The following is a 20664-nucleotide window of genomic DNA, read 5'->3' on the forward strand; positions in this document are numbered from 1 at the left end:
ACAGGAAACACGTCAGTTCGAGATCATAAACTATGCATTTAGCATGTGGGGCGGTTTACAAACAAGCCTCGTTCAAGTTTGAGCAGACAGCCATTCAAGTACGGATCCCAGCAGATTGACTACATAATAATACATAAGCTAAATACTCTGGTGGTTGAGTCCAATGTAAAAATAACAACACGCACTGGCAGTTGCGGGGAATTGGCCGAATGGAATAGTGGCTGCAGGGAAAAACTAGATGCAGACGTGGCAAAAAAAAACCTGATTCTTTATTCTACGTCTCTGTTAGAATAAAAGGCATATGATTCGGTTCAGAGAGAAGTTTTATATAATATTCTTATTGAATCTGGTATTCCCAATAAACTAGTTCGATTAATTAAGATGTGTCTCAGTGAAACTCACAGCACAGACCGTATAGGCCAATTTCTATCTGATGCTTTTCCAATTCACTATGGGCTAAAGCAAGGAGAGGCACTATTACCTTTACTTTTTAACTTTGCTCTAGAATAAGTTATGCAATTAGGAAAGTTCAGGATAACAGACAGGGTTTGGAATTGAACGGGTTACATCAGCTGCTTGTCTATGCCGATGACGTGAATATGTTAGGAGAAAATCCACAAACGATTAGGGAAAACACGGAAATTTTACTTGAAGCATATAAAGATATAGGTTTGGAAGTAAATCCCGAAAAGAAAAAGTATATGATTATGTCTCGTGACCAGAATATTGTACGAAATGAAAACATAGAAATTGGAGAATTATCCTTCGAAGAGTTTGAAAAATTCAAATATCTTGGAGCAACAGTAACAAATATAAATGACACACGGGAGGAAATTAAACGCAGAATAAATATGGGAAATGCGTGTTATTATTCGGTTGAGAAGCATTTGTCACCTAGCCTGCTGTCAAAAAATCTGGAAGTGAGAATTTATAAAACAGTTATATTACCGGTTGTTCTTTATGGTTGTGAAACTTGGACTTTCACTTTGAGAGAGGAACAGAGATTAGGGGTGTTAGAGAATAAGGTTCTTAGGAAAATATTTGGGGCTAAGAGGGATGAAGTTACAGGAGAATGGAGAAAGTTACACAACGCAGAACTGCACGCATTGTATTCTTCACTTGACATAATGAGGAACATTAAATCCAAACGTTTGAGATGGCAGGGCATGTAGCACGTACGGGCGAACCCAGAAATGCATATAGAGTGTTAGTTGGAAGACCGGAGGGAAAATGACCTTTGGGGAGGCCGAGAAGTAGATGGGAGGATAATATTAAAATGGATTTGTGGGAAGTAGGATATGATTACAGTGGATTAATCTTGCACAGTGGATTAATCTTATGTGAGGGCGGCAAGGAACCTGCGGGTTCCTTAAAAGCCATTTGTATGTAAGTAAGTAAGTAACGTCTCTGTTAGAATAAGAATACCACGCCAAAAGTTTAGGAATATCAATATACACCGTGTCCGGGCTAGAGGTATCAAGAAATAAAAGAAAAACCTGACTTAACGATGAGAGTAATTAATTGAAAATGTGATTTGTTTTAATGTTATATAAAACTCTCCAAGTTTTACAGCCCGTTCAATATATCTCAATGTGGGCATCTCCTGTTGCTCTGCAAATGTCCAGACGATATTCCAATTCCCTCCAAGTGTTTTGCACCATTTGAGGCATTATGCGGTAAATTGATAACCTGATGCGTTGTCTCAATTGTGAGAAATTTTGGATTGGATTTTGTTGATAAAAAGTCCTTGATGATACCCCAGGCGAAGAGATCCAACGGAGTCTGATCAGGAGACCTTGGTGGCCATGCTTTGGTTCGCCACTTCCAATCCAACGACGAGGAAAATTTCTATGAAGGGAACTGGTGACATCATGATGATAATGTGGTGGAGCACGGTCATGTTAAAATGTTGATCCAAGGAGGATTTTTGGAACAGCGAAATTGTCAAGCATATATTAAGGTAATTGTGCGCAGTCATGGTTTCCTCCAACAAGAAGAATGGATCAATAATTGCATTGTGCATTAACCCCATCCAAACATCCGAGCAGATTAAATCTTTCGTCTCATTTCTTCAATGTCAAAAGGGTGCCGAGCAGTATTACAAGCAAGATGTGGCGGAACTCGTTATTACTGACAAGTTTTGTTACGAAGTTAACAAATAGAACAGTATTAAATTTGTTGACACTATCTAAAATACCGTCCACACCTGTGAAGTAACGGCTAGCGGGTCTGACCGCGAAACCAGGTGGCCCGGGTGCGATTCTCGGTCGGGGCAAGTTACCTGGTTGAGGTTTTTTCCGGAGTTTTTCCTCAACCCAACATGAGCAAATGCTGGATAACTTTCGATGCTGGACCCCGGACTCATTTCACAGGCATTATCACCTTCATCTCATTCAGACGCTAAATAACGTAAGCTGTTGATAAAGCGTCGTAAAATAACCTAATAATAATAATAATAATAATAATAATAATAATAATCTAAATACCAATGCATTAATGTGAGACCAAAACTGTATTGTCTAAAAAAATGTTATCGAAAATAAAATTGAAGACAATAAATGTTTTTTCTATAAGAGAATTCAGAGTAAGAGGGGATATCAACTTCAGAATGCACAGTACATTTGTATTAATTTACATAAATATAAATTCCAAAGAAAGCGATACTAAAGTTGAAGTATTTTAAATCCTGAAGCGGAAATCAAATCCCGATAGAGGATTTTAGAGTTCAGTTGAGTTTGAAAAGAAAGACGTCGCAGGAGTTTTCGCGAACAGGTAAAATTAAATTTCCTTCTGGATTTAGTAAAAGTTCATAGATTATTTTTTGCAGTCTTTTATTCAGTAGCATTCCTTTCGTTTCTCATTTGACAAACTCTTACCGATGTATGTATTACAGTAGACTTCGGGCATAACTTTAAGGATTTTAGAATTGGACTATGTCAAACGAACCATTTTGTTTTTATATTCACCACATTTATTAATCACCCCATTTGTATTCAAATGATAAACATTTTTTTTAGTTCAATTAATATTAAGTTGATTGTCGTTAAACTTTTACATTTACTTGAGCTGAACAGTACGGCTCTTATCGCTTGTTTGGCGTAGCGCGCTTGGATGACGTCACCGTGTTACAGAAAGTTCGACCAGATTTCTCAGACGTCAAGCATATAAACGTTTAGCGTTAAAAAAGAAATAGGCTACGCATCAATTTACAGAAGAATAGCTTGAATTGCTGTATAATTATTTAATACTAGCCGTACCCGTGCGCTCCGCTGCACCTGTTAGAAATAAATATAAAGTAATTACATAATTAAAATAGGACGTTTGATCCAGGGAACATTCCTGTTTGATAGAAGGATAAATCGTTTAATATGTTACTTAATTTAAATTGTATTTAAATAATTAAAATGCGATCATTTTGGTCCAGAGAGCAATCATTTGGTGCAATGACAATTCCTTTAACATGTTTCTTAATTATTGTTATTACATGCAACCATAGTTTAATGAAGATTGACATATCATTTAGTTTTAATGTGTATACAGTACTTTATGTTACTTGCTATATGTTTCAGAAGTTACTGTAATAACATTTTAGAATTGTGTCCATCTAGAGAAACTACACTTTCCAATGGTGAAATAATAATTAAACAAATAATTAGCTTCCGATATTACTTCATACAAACACAGAAACATTCTCTTAGGCTATGTTTAATAGCTTTCGATTGTTGTTGTCCTAAGCCCCTTATAGTCATTTGTTTTTATTTCAGTACATAGCCTTAGATGGCGTTGTTATTGTAATTTTAAAACTCATTTATCTCATTAAATATCAGTCCTATCAAAATTTTGTATAGAATAAAACTTATCGGAAATTAGTTATAAAGAAACCTTTGTTACGTAATATTTTTCATGAAAATGAATAATAAGCGAGATATTTCGATTTATTTAATTCAGGCCCCCTTATAACCCCCCTTTTAAATAAAGTATTTTGAATGTCATATAGCTTAAAATCTAAGTTACAACGAACTTAATTTATATTCCAATTTTCATATAAATCGGTTCAGCCATTATCGCGTGAAAAGGTAACAAACATTCAGACAGACAGACAGACAGACGACAGACAGACAGACATGCAAACAAAAATTTCAAAAAAGCGATTTTCGGTTTCAGGATGATTAATTATACATGTTAACACCAATTATTTTTGGAAAATCGAAAATTACCAGAAAAAGTTTGACTACAGATTTATTATCAGTATAGATTCTATAGCAATTGGTATGTTGTGTATGCTTGTGAAACTTGGACTCTTACTTTGAGAGAGGAACAGAGATTAAGAGTGTTTGATAATAAAATTCTTAGGAAAATATTTGGGACTAAGAGGGATAAAGTTACAGGATAATGGAGAAAGTTACACAACGCAGAACTTCACGCATTACATCGTTCACCTGACATAATTAGGAACATTAAATCCAGACGTTTGAGATGAGCAGGGCATGTAGCACGTATGGGCGAATCCAGAAATGTATATAGAGTGTTAGTTGGGAGGCCGGAGGTATAAAGACCTTTGGGGAGGCCGAAACGTAGATGGGAGGTTAATATTAAAGTACTGTCGGTGACTCAGGAGAAGACGAGAGCGGACGGAGGAGGAAGGGATGTGAACAGATAACGTACGACAACACGTACAATATTTGTAGTGCAGTAAGCGGAAACATTAGGTCTCCTTCTGTTCAACTTAGCTTTAATTTCCATACGCATTGTTACTCATGTTTCCTGCACGAGTAATAACCTGGCTACTGGGATGCTTATCTGAGCGATGTTTATAATAAACAGCGATAGTCAAGAAGGTCACATTCTTTCCGCTCGTCTTCTCCTGAGTAAGGGACAGTAGATTTGAGGAGGTGGGATATGATGATAGAGACTAGATTAATCTTGCACAGGATAGGGACCGTTGACGGGCTTATGTGAGGGCGACAATGAACCTGCGGGTTTCGTAAAAGTCATTTGTAGGTACTGTAAGTAACAGCAACAATAGTGAAAAAATTGGAACAGAAGGTCCTGTGAAAATAAAATAATCTTGCCTGCCTTTTAATATTTAACCCCACATCTACAAATTGCTTTCAAATATCTACTGAAGCTATTCGATTTTATAACCACTCTATATTAAAGACAGAAGGAAGCCTTTAATGGTGGTAAAGGATCCGAAACCTCATACTAACCACTCCTAGTCTAAAGTTCTGAAATTATGGATGCTCTACTTCTCTAGTCCTCTGTTCGTGGCATTCAGCCGTCGCACTAGACCACACGATGAATTTTTCTCGAAGTAATTAAAGCCAACCTGAATTGTGTTCATACCAAAGTAACTTCTGTCTCGGAGCGTGAAGGATGTACAGCAAAGCAATAAGCAGACAAAGTTGTCGCAGAAGTTTGCAGACTCTCGACAATTCCTGACATGAACTGTGTTGGATGTTGACTGTAAATTAGGACAAATTTTCAGTCATCAATCACACTAACAAGTCTACACAGTTGCCAAGTTAACTCAACTCTAAACTGGCGTGCTTACGCTTGCGGGTTTGTTTCTCTCTAACCATTTTCCAACACCGCTCGGCAATGGTGATAGAATTACGGAGCTTTGAAGATTGGAACCACAGGAATGCGCAGCTGTGGAAATGGATATCGTTAAGCTCAGTACGAACTTCCCAGCTTAGTGTAGATAATTCAGTCCTAAAAACTGCACGTAAACGCAAATTAAAAACACAGTTTACTCCCCATTTTATTAGGTAGGCGTAGGCCTGTGAAAATTAAGTGAAACCTTGCAGTGTCTATTCAAAATACCAATTAATTTCCAAATACTTACTTACTTACTTACAAATTACTTTTATAAGAACCCGCAGGTTCAAAGCCGCCCTCACATAAGCCCGCCACCGGTCCCTATCCTGTGCAAGATTAATCCACTCTCTATTATCATATTCCACCTCCCTCAAATCCACTTTAATATTATCATCCCATCAACGTCTCGGCCTCCCCAAAGATCTTTTTCCCTCCGGTCTCCCAACTAACACTCTATATGCGTTTCTGGTTTCGCCCATACGTGCTACATGCACTGCCCATCTAAAACGTCTGGATTTAATGTTCCTAATTATGTCAGGTGAAGAATACAATGCGTGCAGTTCTGCGTTGTGTAAATTTCTCCATTCTCCTGTAACTTCATCCCTCTTAACCCCAAATATTTTCCTAAGAACCTTATTCTCAAACACCCTTAATCTCTGTTCCTCTCTCAAAGTAAAAGCCCAAGTTTCACAACCATACAGAGCAACGGGTAAAATAACTGTTTTATAAATGCTAACTTTCAGATTTTTGACAGCAGACTAGATGACAAAAACTTCTCAACCGAATAATAATAGGCATTTCCCATATTTATTCTGCTTTTAATTTCCTCCCGAGTGTCATTTATATTTGTTACTGTTGCTCCAAGATAGTTTAAGTTTTCCACCTCTTCGAAGGATAAATCTCCAATTTTTATGTTTCCATTTCGTACAATATTCTGGTCACGAGACATATTCTATGGACTCGTAACAAGCTGTCTTTTACGGTGATGGGTTGTTAGTCCTTCACTAATTAATATTAGAATACCTCCAGAATAAGTAAAAAGATTCTACAATGTAAACTAGAAGGGCATAGAGATGTTGGTCGTCCTAGAACCAGATGGAGAGATTCTCTCTGAGCCAGAACAGGCCTCCGGGCCTACCATTTAGATGACGATGATTATTATTTTTATTATTATTATTATTATTTATATATTTATCTGTTAATTGGTTAATTAATTTAAAGTTATTTTCAATATATTACTCCTAGTGACACTGTCATCAGAACGTCACAACATGGGCTGATAATCACAATGTTCAAAAGCATACAAAATCGATGACAACCAGCATGGAGTTAGATCATGTCAACATATTCTGCTTGTAGGGACATCTTATATTACCGTCGGCATGATTCGAGTTTTCATAGCTGCTGTGCAACATTCTGGTATCACATGAGGGGGTCAGAAGCAAAGGGGTGTAAGTGTATTTAAGTTATTTGTGAGAAAATGTGGTTGAAAGTACTTAAGATTTCGTAAATTCCGTGAAAGTTTTTATTTCAGTTTTAGTGTGTGGTATGGTTAAACGATGTATCCCTCTGCCACTAAAATTTTAAATGATTTAGCTTGTCCTGGATACACTTAACTCATGTTCTTAGAAATGTCACTTGTACCTCTGTGCTTCTGACTCCCTCATATGATGTTTGACTGATTATATACCGGTATTTCTGTTTCAAGGGGTTAGGTACAGCTTACAGCACTAAAATTTTGTAAATATTCAACATTTTTTTATCCTCCATTACTGTATCCTGTACAATATAGTAAATTAGTATGTGTAAAAAACTGTCCTTCTGTTATATGAAAAAAAAAAAATATTTTTACGATTTAAAAAAAATTATTTACATATTCTTTTCAAAATTCAATTCACTGTGCAGTGATGAAGCGTTTCCCACGTAACTCAAAAACTATCTAATATTCTATGATGAATTTTTCTTGTGTATTTATGCATGTCATATCTACAATATGATGCAAGATCACTTCTTTACCTTTGACAGATTGTCTGATAAAAAATAATTTCTTTAAAAAATGTTCAAATATCAGTATTGTCTTCAAACACAAAATAAAATAAAAAATTATTTATTAAGGAATGTAGTTGAAAGAGCATGATATTGTAAACATGAGTTTCTGCAATAAAATAAAAGCGAGAGAATATTACAAAGTTAACAAGTTTATGAGTTATGAGGGAAACGCTTCATCACTGCACAGTGAACTGGCACCATTCTGAATTCTGAAAAAAATTTGAATTTTTTTAAATAGTAAAAATGTTTGTTTTCATATAGCAGAAGGACACATACCAATTTTTTGTTATTGTACAATATGCAGTATTGGAGGAAAAAAATGTTGAATATTTCCAAAACTTTTACTGCTGTAAGCTATACCTAATTCCTTATGTAGTATTAACTAGACTAGACTATTTTAGAAGAAACTGGAAGCTGAGTTCGAAATTAAAAAGTACTAAAGGAAGAACCGGGAATCGGACTCTCTCAGGGAATCAAAATATTCATGGTCTTCCTCGATAAACCGAGTATTATGAATGACTGTTTCTTTACTCAAACATATTGTAGAAATCAATATATAAATCAGTCAATTCGTCTATGTTTATTTATTATTTCACTTGTTTTCAATCTCTATTAAACTAAAATACAAGCGAATTGCAACGACAAAAAGTAACGGTAGTGTGTGTCCACTCCTAGTTGTGTTGTGCGTGATACCTAAGACAAGAACGCCTCGAGTCTGACTCTCTATACACAATTTACTCTTATGGAGATGATTTGATGCGTAGAAGCCACTGCCATGCTCCTCAACACGGCTATCTCAAGTAGTAGCCTATATCGTTTTAAGCTATGTAATACGAGGCGCATCCAGAAAGTAAGTTTCCCGATTTTTTCCCCTTGAAAGTAAACGTAATTAGCCGTGTCAATTGCGTATGCGTAACAGATCTATGACGTATCAATCATATGCCAGCCAGACAGGTCCCGCCTGGTGCCAGTAGCGTGGCAGCAGTGGTCCGAAATGGAAGTTCTTATTCCTTCTCCCGCCACCTGGGAAGTTCGGTCGGTGATAAAGTTCTTTAATGCACAAAACATTGCGCCAATTGAAATTCATCGGCAGCTCTGTCAGGTCTATAGGCCGAACATCATGAGTAAGCAGATGGTGCGTCGCTGGTGTAGGCAGTTTTCCGAAGGTCGTCAAAGTGTCGATGATGAAGAGCGCAGTAGGCGACCGTCCCTCATCAATGATGATCGTGTTGAGCTGGTGCAGCAGTGCATCATGGAGAACCGTCGCTTCACGATTACGGAGCTGAGCAGCCATTTTCCGCAGATATCGCGATCTTTGTTGCATGAGATTGTCACTAAGCACCTGCTGTTCAAAAAAGTGTGTGCCAGGTGGGTGCCGAAAAACCTGACACCCGAACACAAAATGCAAAGTTTAGGAGCAGCAGTGACATTTCTGCAACGGTATCACGATAACGGCGACGAGTTCCTCGACAGGATCGTCACGGGCGATGAGACTTGGATTTCGCACTTCACCCCGGAAACCAAGCAGCAGTCAATGCACTGGCGGCATAGTGGATCTCCGGTCAGGACGAAATTCAAACAGACGCTGTCGGTACGGAAAGTGATGTGCACGGTGTTCTGGGACAGGAAGGGCATTCTGCTCATTGACTTCCTTCCAAGAGGTGAAATAATGAACGCTGACCGTTACTGTGAAACACTGCGAAAATTGCGACGTGCCATTCAAAACAAGAGGCGTGGAATGCTTACTGCAGGTATTGTGGTCCTCCATGACAATGGTCGTCCACATGCGGCTCGGCGCACAGCAGCTGTTTTACGGAATTTGGCTGGGAGTTGTTTGATCATCCACCCTACAGTCCTGATCTTGCTCCCAGCGATTTTCACGTTTTCTCGCACCTCAAGAAATTCCTGTCCTCCGGTGAGTGTTTTGGCAACGACGAAGAGCTGAAGACGTCTGTCACACGCTGGTTCCATTCACAGGCGGCAGAGTTCTACGACAGAGGGATACAAAACTTGATCCCACGATACGACAAGTGTCTCAATTCTGATGGTGGCTATGTTGAAAAATTGCTGAAACATTGCTGTACCTGTTGCCAATAAATATTTTCCTGAAAGTGTGTGTTCTTTTTTTTTAAATAGGGAAACTTACTTTCTGGATGCGCCTCGTATATTCCGCAACATGCGAACAATTCTTTAGCTTCCAGCGTGATTGATTTATGTGCTTTCGGAATAATCTTGTTATATTCAAGGTACAAATTTCTAGCCGTTGGTAATAATAATAATAATAATAATAATAATAATAATAATAATATTATTATTATTATTATTATTATTATTATTATTATTATTATTATTAAAACTGTTTTTTCAATTGCATAATTTTTTCAACATCGATGAGTCTATTAGATTAAGAGACGAGGAAAGCTAAACAGAAGAATTTTCTAACTCATGAACGGTACACATAACTTGAATTTATGCTATTTTATTTATTTCCTTACTGAGAAAAAAATCTCCATTTGTATAGTTTTCAAGAATTTTCAGTATATTATTCCCGTAATATCTCCAAAATTTAACAAACTTCAAAAGTATTGTTTCAGTACACGTAAAATATCCCAATAAGCTATTCCGGAAAATGTCAGCTTTCTAGCTTAAATAAAAGTTGAGTAAAGGCTGTTTTTGTATTAAAAAACTAAATTTGCGAAAAATGAGCGTTAAAATAAGAATTTGCACACATATACTACGTCCCTTTCTAAGATTAACGAAAAATTAACATGGATGTAGGTCCTAATTTTAGTATGTAATATACAATTTTAAAGACAAAATTAAAGAATACACTGAAAAAATAAAACAATATATAAATTTTCGCCCAAAACCTATACATCTATGGAAAATTAGTGTTGGAAATTAAAAATAAATTATACCAGAAAATAGAAAAATTAAAATGAATGTAATTTTAGTACAGTCATATGAGTGATACGAGTTTAAAGAGGGTAAACCAAACGATAATAAATTTGGAAAATAAAAGTTGCATAAAATTGTCATCCACAATCCAATTCCATTCCCCTCAAGAATTATTTCGTTACCTTAATTCCAAAACCTCGTAACTGTCTCGGATGTCTACTTTTTGCGAGTTTTCGAAACTAGGTAAGTCTATATCCACAGAGAAAGAAGTTAAGTAGTTTCATAATAGCCCAATATTCTAAATTAATTTTTACTCTTTTGTCAGTAGATGAATCTGTGGGTATACCTTAAAAAACGATCAAAAAGTGAAAACCGACATCTCAGCTAGTTCCGAGGTTTTGGAATTATGGTGACGATTCCTCCTAGACGTGACTGACTACGCGAAACTCGGAACACAAAACCCCTCGATCACGAAGAATTAATCTATTACATTATTGCGAAAATAATCTGAAGTTCGGGCCAGAAAAATTTATGAGATGATAGACAACATTAAGATATATGGATCATAATATGGAGACTAAGAGGAAGACAGAAAATAGGAACGATTGGTGAATTCTGGGTCTTCAATAAAAGACCTGTTCTTGGGCAGAAAACTATGCATGAGTGAATGCAATTAATGGACATGTATGTTGTTTTTCGCAGGAAACGCCGAGCCGTACATCGTGCTGGCTCTCCTGATAGGCTTCGTGACCGTGGTGATCGGATGCTGGCTTTCAGACAACTGCTGGTCACCAGAGCCTGAACACATCGTCACCATCGCCTAGAATTGGCGACACTCCGGCTGACAGAAGGAAAGGGTCGTCACCGCCCAGCCCAGACCACTTGTCCGCGACACCGGGGGGTCTCAGGCGCAACAACACCTCGAGGACTCTCCAGTAAGCGCCCTCAGCTTCATGTCCAACAGCAGCAGCAGCAGCAGTAGCAGCAGTGTGACTTCCAGTGAATCCACGTCACAAGATTCAAGTTCAGTTACGCAAGATTGCTGGCAGAATAGTTTGTTATGTTGCAACGGTTATCAGCCAGAATCAACCACGCAAGATTCGCATCCCATCTCTCCGAATTGCTTTCTTTACGGGAACAGACATGAAGCAAACGTGCCGCTGTACGACTCCCAAGACGAGAGTAAATCATGTTATCAGTCTTGTTTTAACTGTGGCGAAAATGGACTCCAACCGGCCTGCAATTCTGGAGAGTTTCAAGAGTCCAAGAAGTGCCATTACTCATGCTTTAAATGTTGCAACAGTGAAGACGAAGGGTCTCTGCGAAACACGACTCACGTCTGTAGCCACCCTTGCTCCAAGTACAGCAACAGGGACGCTACTACATCGCCTGGGAGGACCCCAGTGTTTGCCGACACTTGCTGTAAAACTTGCTCAACCTGCGGTAACAATGTCTATTTGCAGCTAGTTCCGACCGTTGCTGGAAGCGTAGAAGCTTCTTTATCGTTCGTCGTAGTTCCAGTCCAATATGTTGCAACAATTCCTACAACAATTCAGCGCGTGTAATATTTTTTAATTGTTGTTGTTTTAATCCTTTATATAAATGTGATGCTACGAATTTGTGAAAGCAATCGCAAAAGCTATGGGATTTCAGGCTTTAACGGTGAATGAGGTATGATTAAGATTTGGAGTTCGCAACCGAGACTTTAAATTTCATCTTTCAAAAGCTTCGTAACTACTGAATGGTGCTCAAGACGTCACCACTCTTATCAAAAGATCAAAATATGTTAACCTATTTAAATCCGGACTAGATAAAAATATTTAGCATAGCTTTCTTCGGAAGGAAAGCAAAAGGGGAGGGGGAAATTTCACAGATTTACAGCACACCCTGTCCCTGAGCAACAGCTCTTCAGGAGAAATTACCGGTCATTTCTTCACCAAAGTTCCCTGTTTCACAAATAAATCTCTCTTGAGAATCTGAATACTGCAGCTATTTCTGATGTTCGAATCAATACATTAAATAAACCGGTTTTCAGCATCGTTCCGAACGTTCTGAATAATTCAATAGGTTTACAATATCTGAGTGAAGAATGGAACTGGATTAACAATGCTGTGTATTTCATGTGAAAGGGATTATCACAATTGGCGTTTTGGAGCTAAGATTCTGAAAATTGTACCATTATAACGGTTCCATCTTCAGAGAAGGAAAGGTTAGCCTCGTGAATTTTGTCTGTTTCTTTGGAATCCTTATACATCCTTAATCGAATTACTATGAAGATGGAACCCACAAATATTTTCTAAGTTTTCGAGAGACTAAATTTTAACTCCTGGTTGCGAAACATAAAAACTTAATCTTTAGTGTAAGTTGTATGCAAGAAATTGTAGTACGTATTATATCGAACCCTTCTAATACCTTTTAGAGTACCTGAATAGAAAGACTAATGTTAAATGCGATATTTAAATACAACCATTGTGATTAGAATACGTGAAAATTATATTATTAAATGCAAATAACTTAAATTTGTTCGTAACTTAAAGCAATTATAGTAAAATGATTTACTTTAAATATTACCACATAGCGTTATCTTTGCATTATATCTGGTTTAAATATTCATATTTAATTTTAAGACATCAATCAAATCATCATATCACCAATGAAAAGAAATGTTACAAAATTAAATGAAATAAGGAAAAGTTTTATAAAATATCTTTTATGTTTACAACACACCAGAATATTACAAAGTTGTAACATGTTGATAAAAATCAAGTGAGAACGAGATTTCTTTTAGCTATTTAACGACACTATATCAACGATTAGGTTATGTTGCATCGATGGGATTGATGATAATGAGATGGATTTGGCGAGATGAGGCCGAGGATTCGCCATAGATTACCTGACATTCGCCTTGAAGTTGGGAAAACCTAGGAAAGAACCCAACTAGGTAATCAGTACAAACGGGAATCGAACCCGCGCCAGAGTGAACTCCAAATCCGCAGGGAAGCGCCTTATCCGATGAGCTACGCCGGTGGCCTACAATAATATTACCACAAACAATTTTTCTTTACATAATATAAGTCATCAATGAAATATAACTAGTACTAGGAGAGAAAAGAAAATCGATAGAAATAGACGGAAAATAATTGAGCATGTGTCTAGTTTAAACTATTTAGTATTGTACACGAATATTAAGGATGCAAGAAATAATATTACATTTTATTCAGAAAATTAATACGTAATTTTAAACTAATATTATTTAAAAATTTACGTCTTGAAATAATTTAAAATGTTATAAGGTTTTGATTATTATTCCACTATTAACATAAAGATCTGAAGTGTGTACGGTTACTATGAAACAAACAGAAGCGGAAGAGATGAGATTAATATGGCTTTCAGCTGGATACACCTTGTTGGAGTATAAAATAAGTGAAGATAAATAAAATGAACTAGAAGTCAATAATGTAATATAAGAGAGTACAATATACAGACCATTGGCTTACACATATGATTAGAATGGAACTATGTAGAATACCATTTCAGATAGACGTATAAATTATAAACCTGTTAGAAAACGACATTTTGGCAGATCTATAAAACGCTAGAGAGAACAATTTTAAAATAAAACAAAACTTCCTGAAAATGGAACATTCCAGAAGGTCTAAATCGTACAGTTTATGGTGATAAAGAAATGGGATAAAAACTATTATGTATAGGCCGAACTAAATATAACAGAATCGGCAGTGAAAATATAATTGACCGAAAAACGTTGGTTCGATTGAACTAGAACAGATTACGACCTATAACGTAAGAGAAGAAAGAAGAACGAACACATACACCGAATTTATAAAATAAAACCATCTGCCCTTCAATAAGGGTGACCATAAGGATCCAGAAAACAAATGCATATATAAAAGTTTACAAAAAACAATGAAAGTACTCGTACATACAATAAATTTGAAAAGAAAATTAAAGTGAATCATATTACTTGAAATAGAGATGAAATTGAAAAATTTAAACTGAGTCCTTTAGAATTTCTCTAAGTATTTTCCCAACATTGTAAAATGTGAATCTCTTTGATTTTAAAAGGTTATAGGTGAATTTGGAGATGGTACCACAAACTCCAAAAAGAAGTCCGTGTACTGAACAATGATCAGCCATGATGACATACTTCTTGCTAAAATAAGGAAAGCAAGGTTCACAGATGAATCTCTTTTCATCATCAGTAAGTTTTAGCTGTTGTGCATCTCTTTCAAACCTGATAGTCGGATCTAGTATTGTTCCTGTGTTCTTATTTCTATCAATGACAATATCTGCTCGTCTTGTTGAATCATCTTCCGAGATACAATGCACTTCTTCATGGACTTCTAATCCTTGTTGTCTTAGGATGTCAGCAAGCATTGCCCTTACCCTGTGATGGCAGTTGTTCCGCAGCAACTCAGTCTTTCGGCAGAAACCCAACACATGTCCTAGTGTTTCAGTCTTGCCACAGCCTGGGTGGCGGCAAACGGGTTGTGTTGAATGCTCTACCTGGGACTGACCGTACTGCAGAAAGGTTGCATGACATCTTACCGCATTAATATATTCAGATGATGACAGGTCTCTTTTTATTGAATATCCAGGAATTTGTCTTAGAACATTCCGCATAAAACTGGCTCATTTATCCTTATGCGGCAGTTGACACCATGAAGAAAAAGATCTAAGCTTAAGCTAATATAAGTAATAAAGAACAATAAGATATTTCTTGCATACGGTTAAACAGAAATATATAAAATATCGTAAATACAAAGGGCCGACAGACAGTAAAGGAACGAATGACATGGCTGTAGTTTAGAATTCCTTAATAGAATTCCAAAATTATTTTCACCTGCCACTCTTCCCTGAATTTTTAAGTTACGTCAAAGTAGATGTCGGGGAAAGACCAATTGAGATCAGAATAGCGATCATGACGTCATCATCATCATCCTTCATGCATTAGGAAATTGATTCCAATAGCAGCTACTGAAATTGGTCCATCCATCTTTTGGCTGTTCTTCCAATATCTCTTCTTCCCCAAAAACTGATATGGTTTCCTGTCCTTCTGCATCCTTGAAATGTGAAACATCCATGTATTTTTATATTCTTCTATTTTGTTGTTTAATTCATATACAGTATCTCAAGTTCTTCTCTTATTTCTTCGTTTCTTTTATGTTCTATTTTCTTGTAACCTGCTACGCTTCTAAAAAATGTCATCTCATTTGTTTGTATTCTAGAGACATCTTTCTTTTTCATAACCCATGTTTCGCTTCCATATAGTAAACTGGGCACCGACATCACCTTATAAAATTTTAACAATGTATCTTCTCTAGCTTTTGATTTCAGGGTTCTTCTTATTGTTCCATTTATGTAATTAAATTTTTCTATTTTTTTCTTTTTGATCATAGTCTCCTTTATGAGATAAGGTAACACCCAAAAATTTAAATTTATTTACCTGTTCTATGATATTCTTTCCTATTACTATTTTAGATCTTACATTAGATTTGCCACAAAATGCCATAGTTTTAGTCTTATGTACAGCGATCATGACGTAAGGAATAGAAAATAAAGGTGTTAGGGACAATGAAGTGTTATGGGATATGGGATAACAGCAGTGCTGTTCAGGATGAGGAGTATGAAGCTGAATAAAACAGGGTATATTTCTATAAGGAAAACTAATAAACAAGTAAAAGCGGCGGCTTTAGAATCCAATTGTGTATGCTCAGTAGACTACATTGAGACAGTCATGAACGTTACGCTTTAAGATTATATTTCATGAGTCTTGGTTCAAGCATAGGCGGAGGTGGGATTATTCATCCATCCGAATTTCCAGAATGAATTCGGTGTTCACTCAGACACTCAAAAAGAGAATCAGGTCTTGCCCGGCGGAAAAAACGGTCAGAGCGTTGTAATTCCCAGTGCCGGGATTAAAAAACACGAGAAATAAATTACCTAGTCTCTTGTATAGCCTACCTCGATGACTTAACTCAGATTTACTTTTATGATTATAGATTCAAGCATGGCTGGTTATTCACTGTTGATCTTGTGCAGTGGTCGTCGGCATTCGCTGAAATGAGTAACGGCTAAGCAGTGCCTCGAAATATGCACCCTCGTGCAGAAAGGAGAGGTAGACAGCCAGCAGCCACGGATGCACGATAGGGCAATGTTTTATCCGCGGGTAAGAGACGCTAGCCCGAGAGTATACTGTGCTGATGACCGCTTTCTAGTGCAGGCTTGCAGAACTAGGCGACAATTGTTACGTTGCGTCACTCATCGGATACGTCACTCACCCCTTCCTTCTATCCCCGCGTCATTGACTTGATAGGGGAGGGGATTTGTATTCAGTGTCTGTCTTATGTGATTGCGTACGGGCCACAGATACGTCATTCAACGCCGGTGGACTGTGGACGAGGAACCTATGCTTTCCACACCTCTCTCGCCAGTTCTGCATCCCTGGTCTAGTGTCTTTAACACTATGAGATCAAGAACCGGTTCCTCTCCATCCCACGTCACAGCTTTTACATTATCGAATAACTTCGGTTTCAGCACTCCAGCTTCTAAAAGCGCAAGAAGCTGTACTTGCACAAAAAATGTCTGTGTGGAGAAGAATGTATTGAACTATTAATACAACTTGATGAGCTTATTATTTTCTGAATCTTATTTTCTTCAGCACGATGGATTTCAGTTGCTACAATAATGACGAATGTATTAATTCTAGTATCGAACTCATCGTTAAAACTGAAACACGAAACTCATAAAAATCGTCTTCCTCGTTACGTTGGAATCAGATGAAAAATCTGCGGAGCGGAATTAATGAATTCGATACTCAATACACATCGCTTTTCCGATAGGAATAACCATATTCTTGTCTTTGTAAATTACAATTTACAATCGGATAAAAGCTCAAATTTGCAAAGTTTGTAGTAAAAAGGACTTAAAGATTGTGAAAAGTGTGGTTTGAAAATAAATTGAAAGCTATGCGCTGCTGTACTAATTCAGACACTAAGATTACAGTAGAGAGAAAGAGCTAATATGAAAATAAAAAAGCGTACGTACGATATGAACAGCAAGAAGTAAATGAGGTGCGCAGGGTTAGGAAATTGATTGTAGATTAAATGAAACAAGAGAAATTACTCATTCATTCCTGTCATTTAAGGTTAGGGGAGAGACACTTCGCATATAGTGAACGAAATATGCAAGTCTGCAAAGATTCACTGTCACCTGAATGCAAGAACTAGGTAACTCAATTTTTCCTATTTTGAGATATTGCCTATTTACCTATTTATTGCACCAAGGAATATGTCTCATTTTCTTTTACCTGTATTTTACATTGGAAAATAGATGTCGCAGGTATCATTCGATCAGTTACCTAATTCTTGCATTACATTCTGTGCGATTTTTGCTATGCTATAACAGAGATAACTAAAAAAATCAAATTTCGAGTTACCTAGTTCTTGCATTCAGGTGACGATCTGGAGTTCACTATTAAGTAATAAACATAAATAGGCAATTTTATGCTCTAAAACTTCAAAATAGGTCTCGATGTGCAAAATAGGCATTTTAGGCACCATAAAACCGCTTTCATAAGATATTTAACTAATTTTTATTTTATCCCTACAGAAAAGAATAGGCATTTAATCTAAAATCCGAGATCCAATAATAATTCTCGGAGTGCTTCGCTTTTCTTTAATCCAAATGAGCAAACCCACTACTGCTCTATTGCAGAGTTCGGCAAATACGAGTACTACACAGTTCCTAAATGGATATGATTGACCTGTTTCGACATACGAGTAAGTAGAGGGAACATACTGATAGGTTATTTGATGAACATTTAACAAATGTTATAATCCAATTGTCATTTACACTAAGTTACAACAGGACAGTCCTAAGTGCCCTTAATCTTAATCTTCTTCTTCTACTCCATCTTCTTCTAGTTTTGGACCCCTTGCCACCAGATTCTACTGTCATCTCTCTCTATTTATTCTTTCTTTTATCTTTCTCTCTTCTTCTTTTCTTCTCGTCTATTATTCCCTTTGTCTGCCCTCTTGTTTGTCTTTTATTTTCTTTCCTCTTCTATCATATTTCGTATTTGAATCGCTTCATAAAGAAAGGGCATCAGTCCAGTTTAGCTAAGTTGTGGTAAATGAAGAAAAACTGTCCGGACCGATGCCCCTTCCTTTACAAAACGCTCACATTCCGAACACAATATCACGATGAAAGAAATGTTGGACTGGTTTCTGTCCTTGATAAAATGATGTGTTGAACATTCAAGATGGGAAATTCAATGTTAACTCAATTTCGAAAAAAAATGTGACTGATGCCCTTTCTTTATGAAACGATTCATTTTTACTTTCTTCTCTTCTTATCCATTTCTTATTTATATAGGCCTAAGTCATATATTCATTTTTTCTTCAATTTTCCCTTCCTGTTCTTTCTATTAAACCTTTCCTCTTTCTCCTTTTCTTTTCGAACTTCCTTCTCTTATTTATTTTACTCTGATATTCCTTTTACTTAACTTGCTTTCTTTTTCCTCTTTTCTTCTTTCCGTCATGTTTTCCTTATTGTTTTCTTCTTTTCTTATCTTCTTTTTCTTTCAAATGTTTTTTTTTTTTTGTCTTTTTATGTTTTGCAAGACCCTTTCACTTTTCGTTTTCTTTTTGTATATTTCGTCCTACATTTTTCTTCCAAATTCCCCTTTTCGTTCCTTCTTTCGTTTCACTTTTTAATTTCTAACTCTTTCCTTACCTTTCCCCGCTTTTTCTTCTTCTTTTTTTTAGTTGGTTATTTAACGACGCTGTATCAACTACTAGGTTATTTAGCGTCGATGAGATTGGTGATAGCGAGATGATATTTGGCGAGATGAGGCCGAGGATTCGCCAGAGATTACCTTGTATTCACATTACGATTGGGGAAAACCTCGGAAAAAACCCAACCAGGTAATCAGCCCAAGCGAGGATCGAACCCGTGCCCGAACGCAACTTCAGACCGGCAGGTAAGCGCCTTAACCGACTGAGCCACGCCGGTGGCTACCTTTTTCTTCTTTTCGTAGATGTTTCATTTCCTTCTTTTCCTTAAATTTTATTTCCTTTTCTTCTTCTATTTTATATGAATGTTTCACCTTTCCCTTTGCTCTTTTAATTTTCTTCGTCTCAATATTTCTCTTCTATAATTATTCATCTTTTCTCCTCCTTTTGTTTTTCTTCCCTTTATTCCTTTCTTTTGTTCTCCGTTTCCCTTTTACCTCATTTTCATTTACTTCGATTTCTCTACTTACTTTTCATTGTTTTCTTTCATTTTCTATCTTCTTGTAAGTTATTTTCCAACTTTCATCTTCCTTTTCGCTTTCCTCATTTTTTTTAATTTTCTTTTCAACATTTTCTTTCAAATTTCCTTTGTACTTTGTTCCTTCTACTTTCACTAAGTCGTTATCTTCTGCTCCTTTTCTTCCTCCTTCCTCACACCTCTTTTTTCTTCAATTTGTTCCTCTTGTCTCCTTCTTTGTTTTATAAATGACAAATAGGCCTATGTTAAATTTTAAGGGTTCAGAGCCATAGTGGGCCAAGCACCATTTATTAAAAACGGAGAAAATACCATAGTTTAATGAAGATTGCTATATAATTTAGTTTTAATGTGTATACTTTATATTACTTGCTATATGTTTCCATTGAATTATGGTAATAACTTCATTTTAACTCTTGTTTTCTATGGTTTTAGTAAATGGCGCTTGGCCCACTGTGGTGTGAACCCTTCAATTACAGTTTAAAATTATACTCGACCGTATTTGTAGCTTTTTTTTCTCTTTCCTTACCTTTTCCCGCCTGTTCTTCTTTTCGTAGATGTTTCATTCCTTCTTTTTCTTAAACTTTTTTTTATTTCTTTTTCTTGTTCTGTTTTATATGAATATTTCACCTTTCCCTTTGTCCTTTTGGTTTTCTTCGCCTCAATATTTCTCTCCTACAACTCCCTTTTTCTCCTTCTTTTGTTTTCTTCCTTTATTCCTTTATTTTCTTCTCCGTTTTCCCTTTTTCCTCATTTTCATTTATTTCGATTTCTCTACTTACTTTTCATTTTGTTTTCCTTCATTTGCTATCATCTTGTAAGTTATTT

The sequence above is a fragment of the Periplaneta americana genome, chromosome 6 (assembly GCF_040183065.1).
Source record: "Periplaneta americana isolate PAMFEO1 chromosome 6, P.americana_PAMFEO1_priV1, whole genome shotgun sequence".
Classification (NCBI taxonomy): domain Eukaryota; kingdom Metazoa; phylum Arthropoda; class Insecta; order Blattodea; family Blattidae; genus Periplaneta; species Periplaneta americana.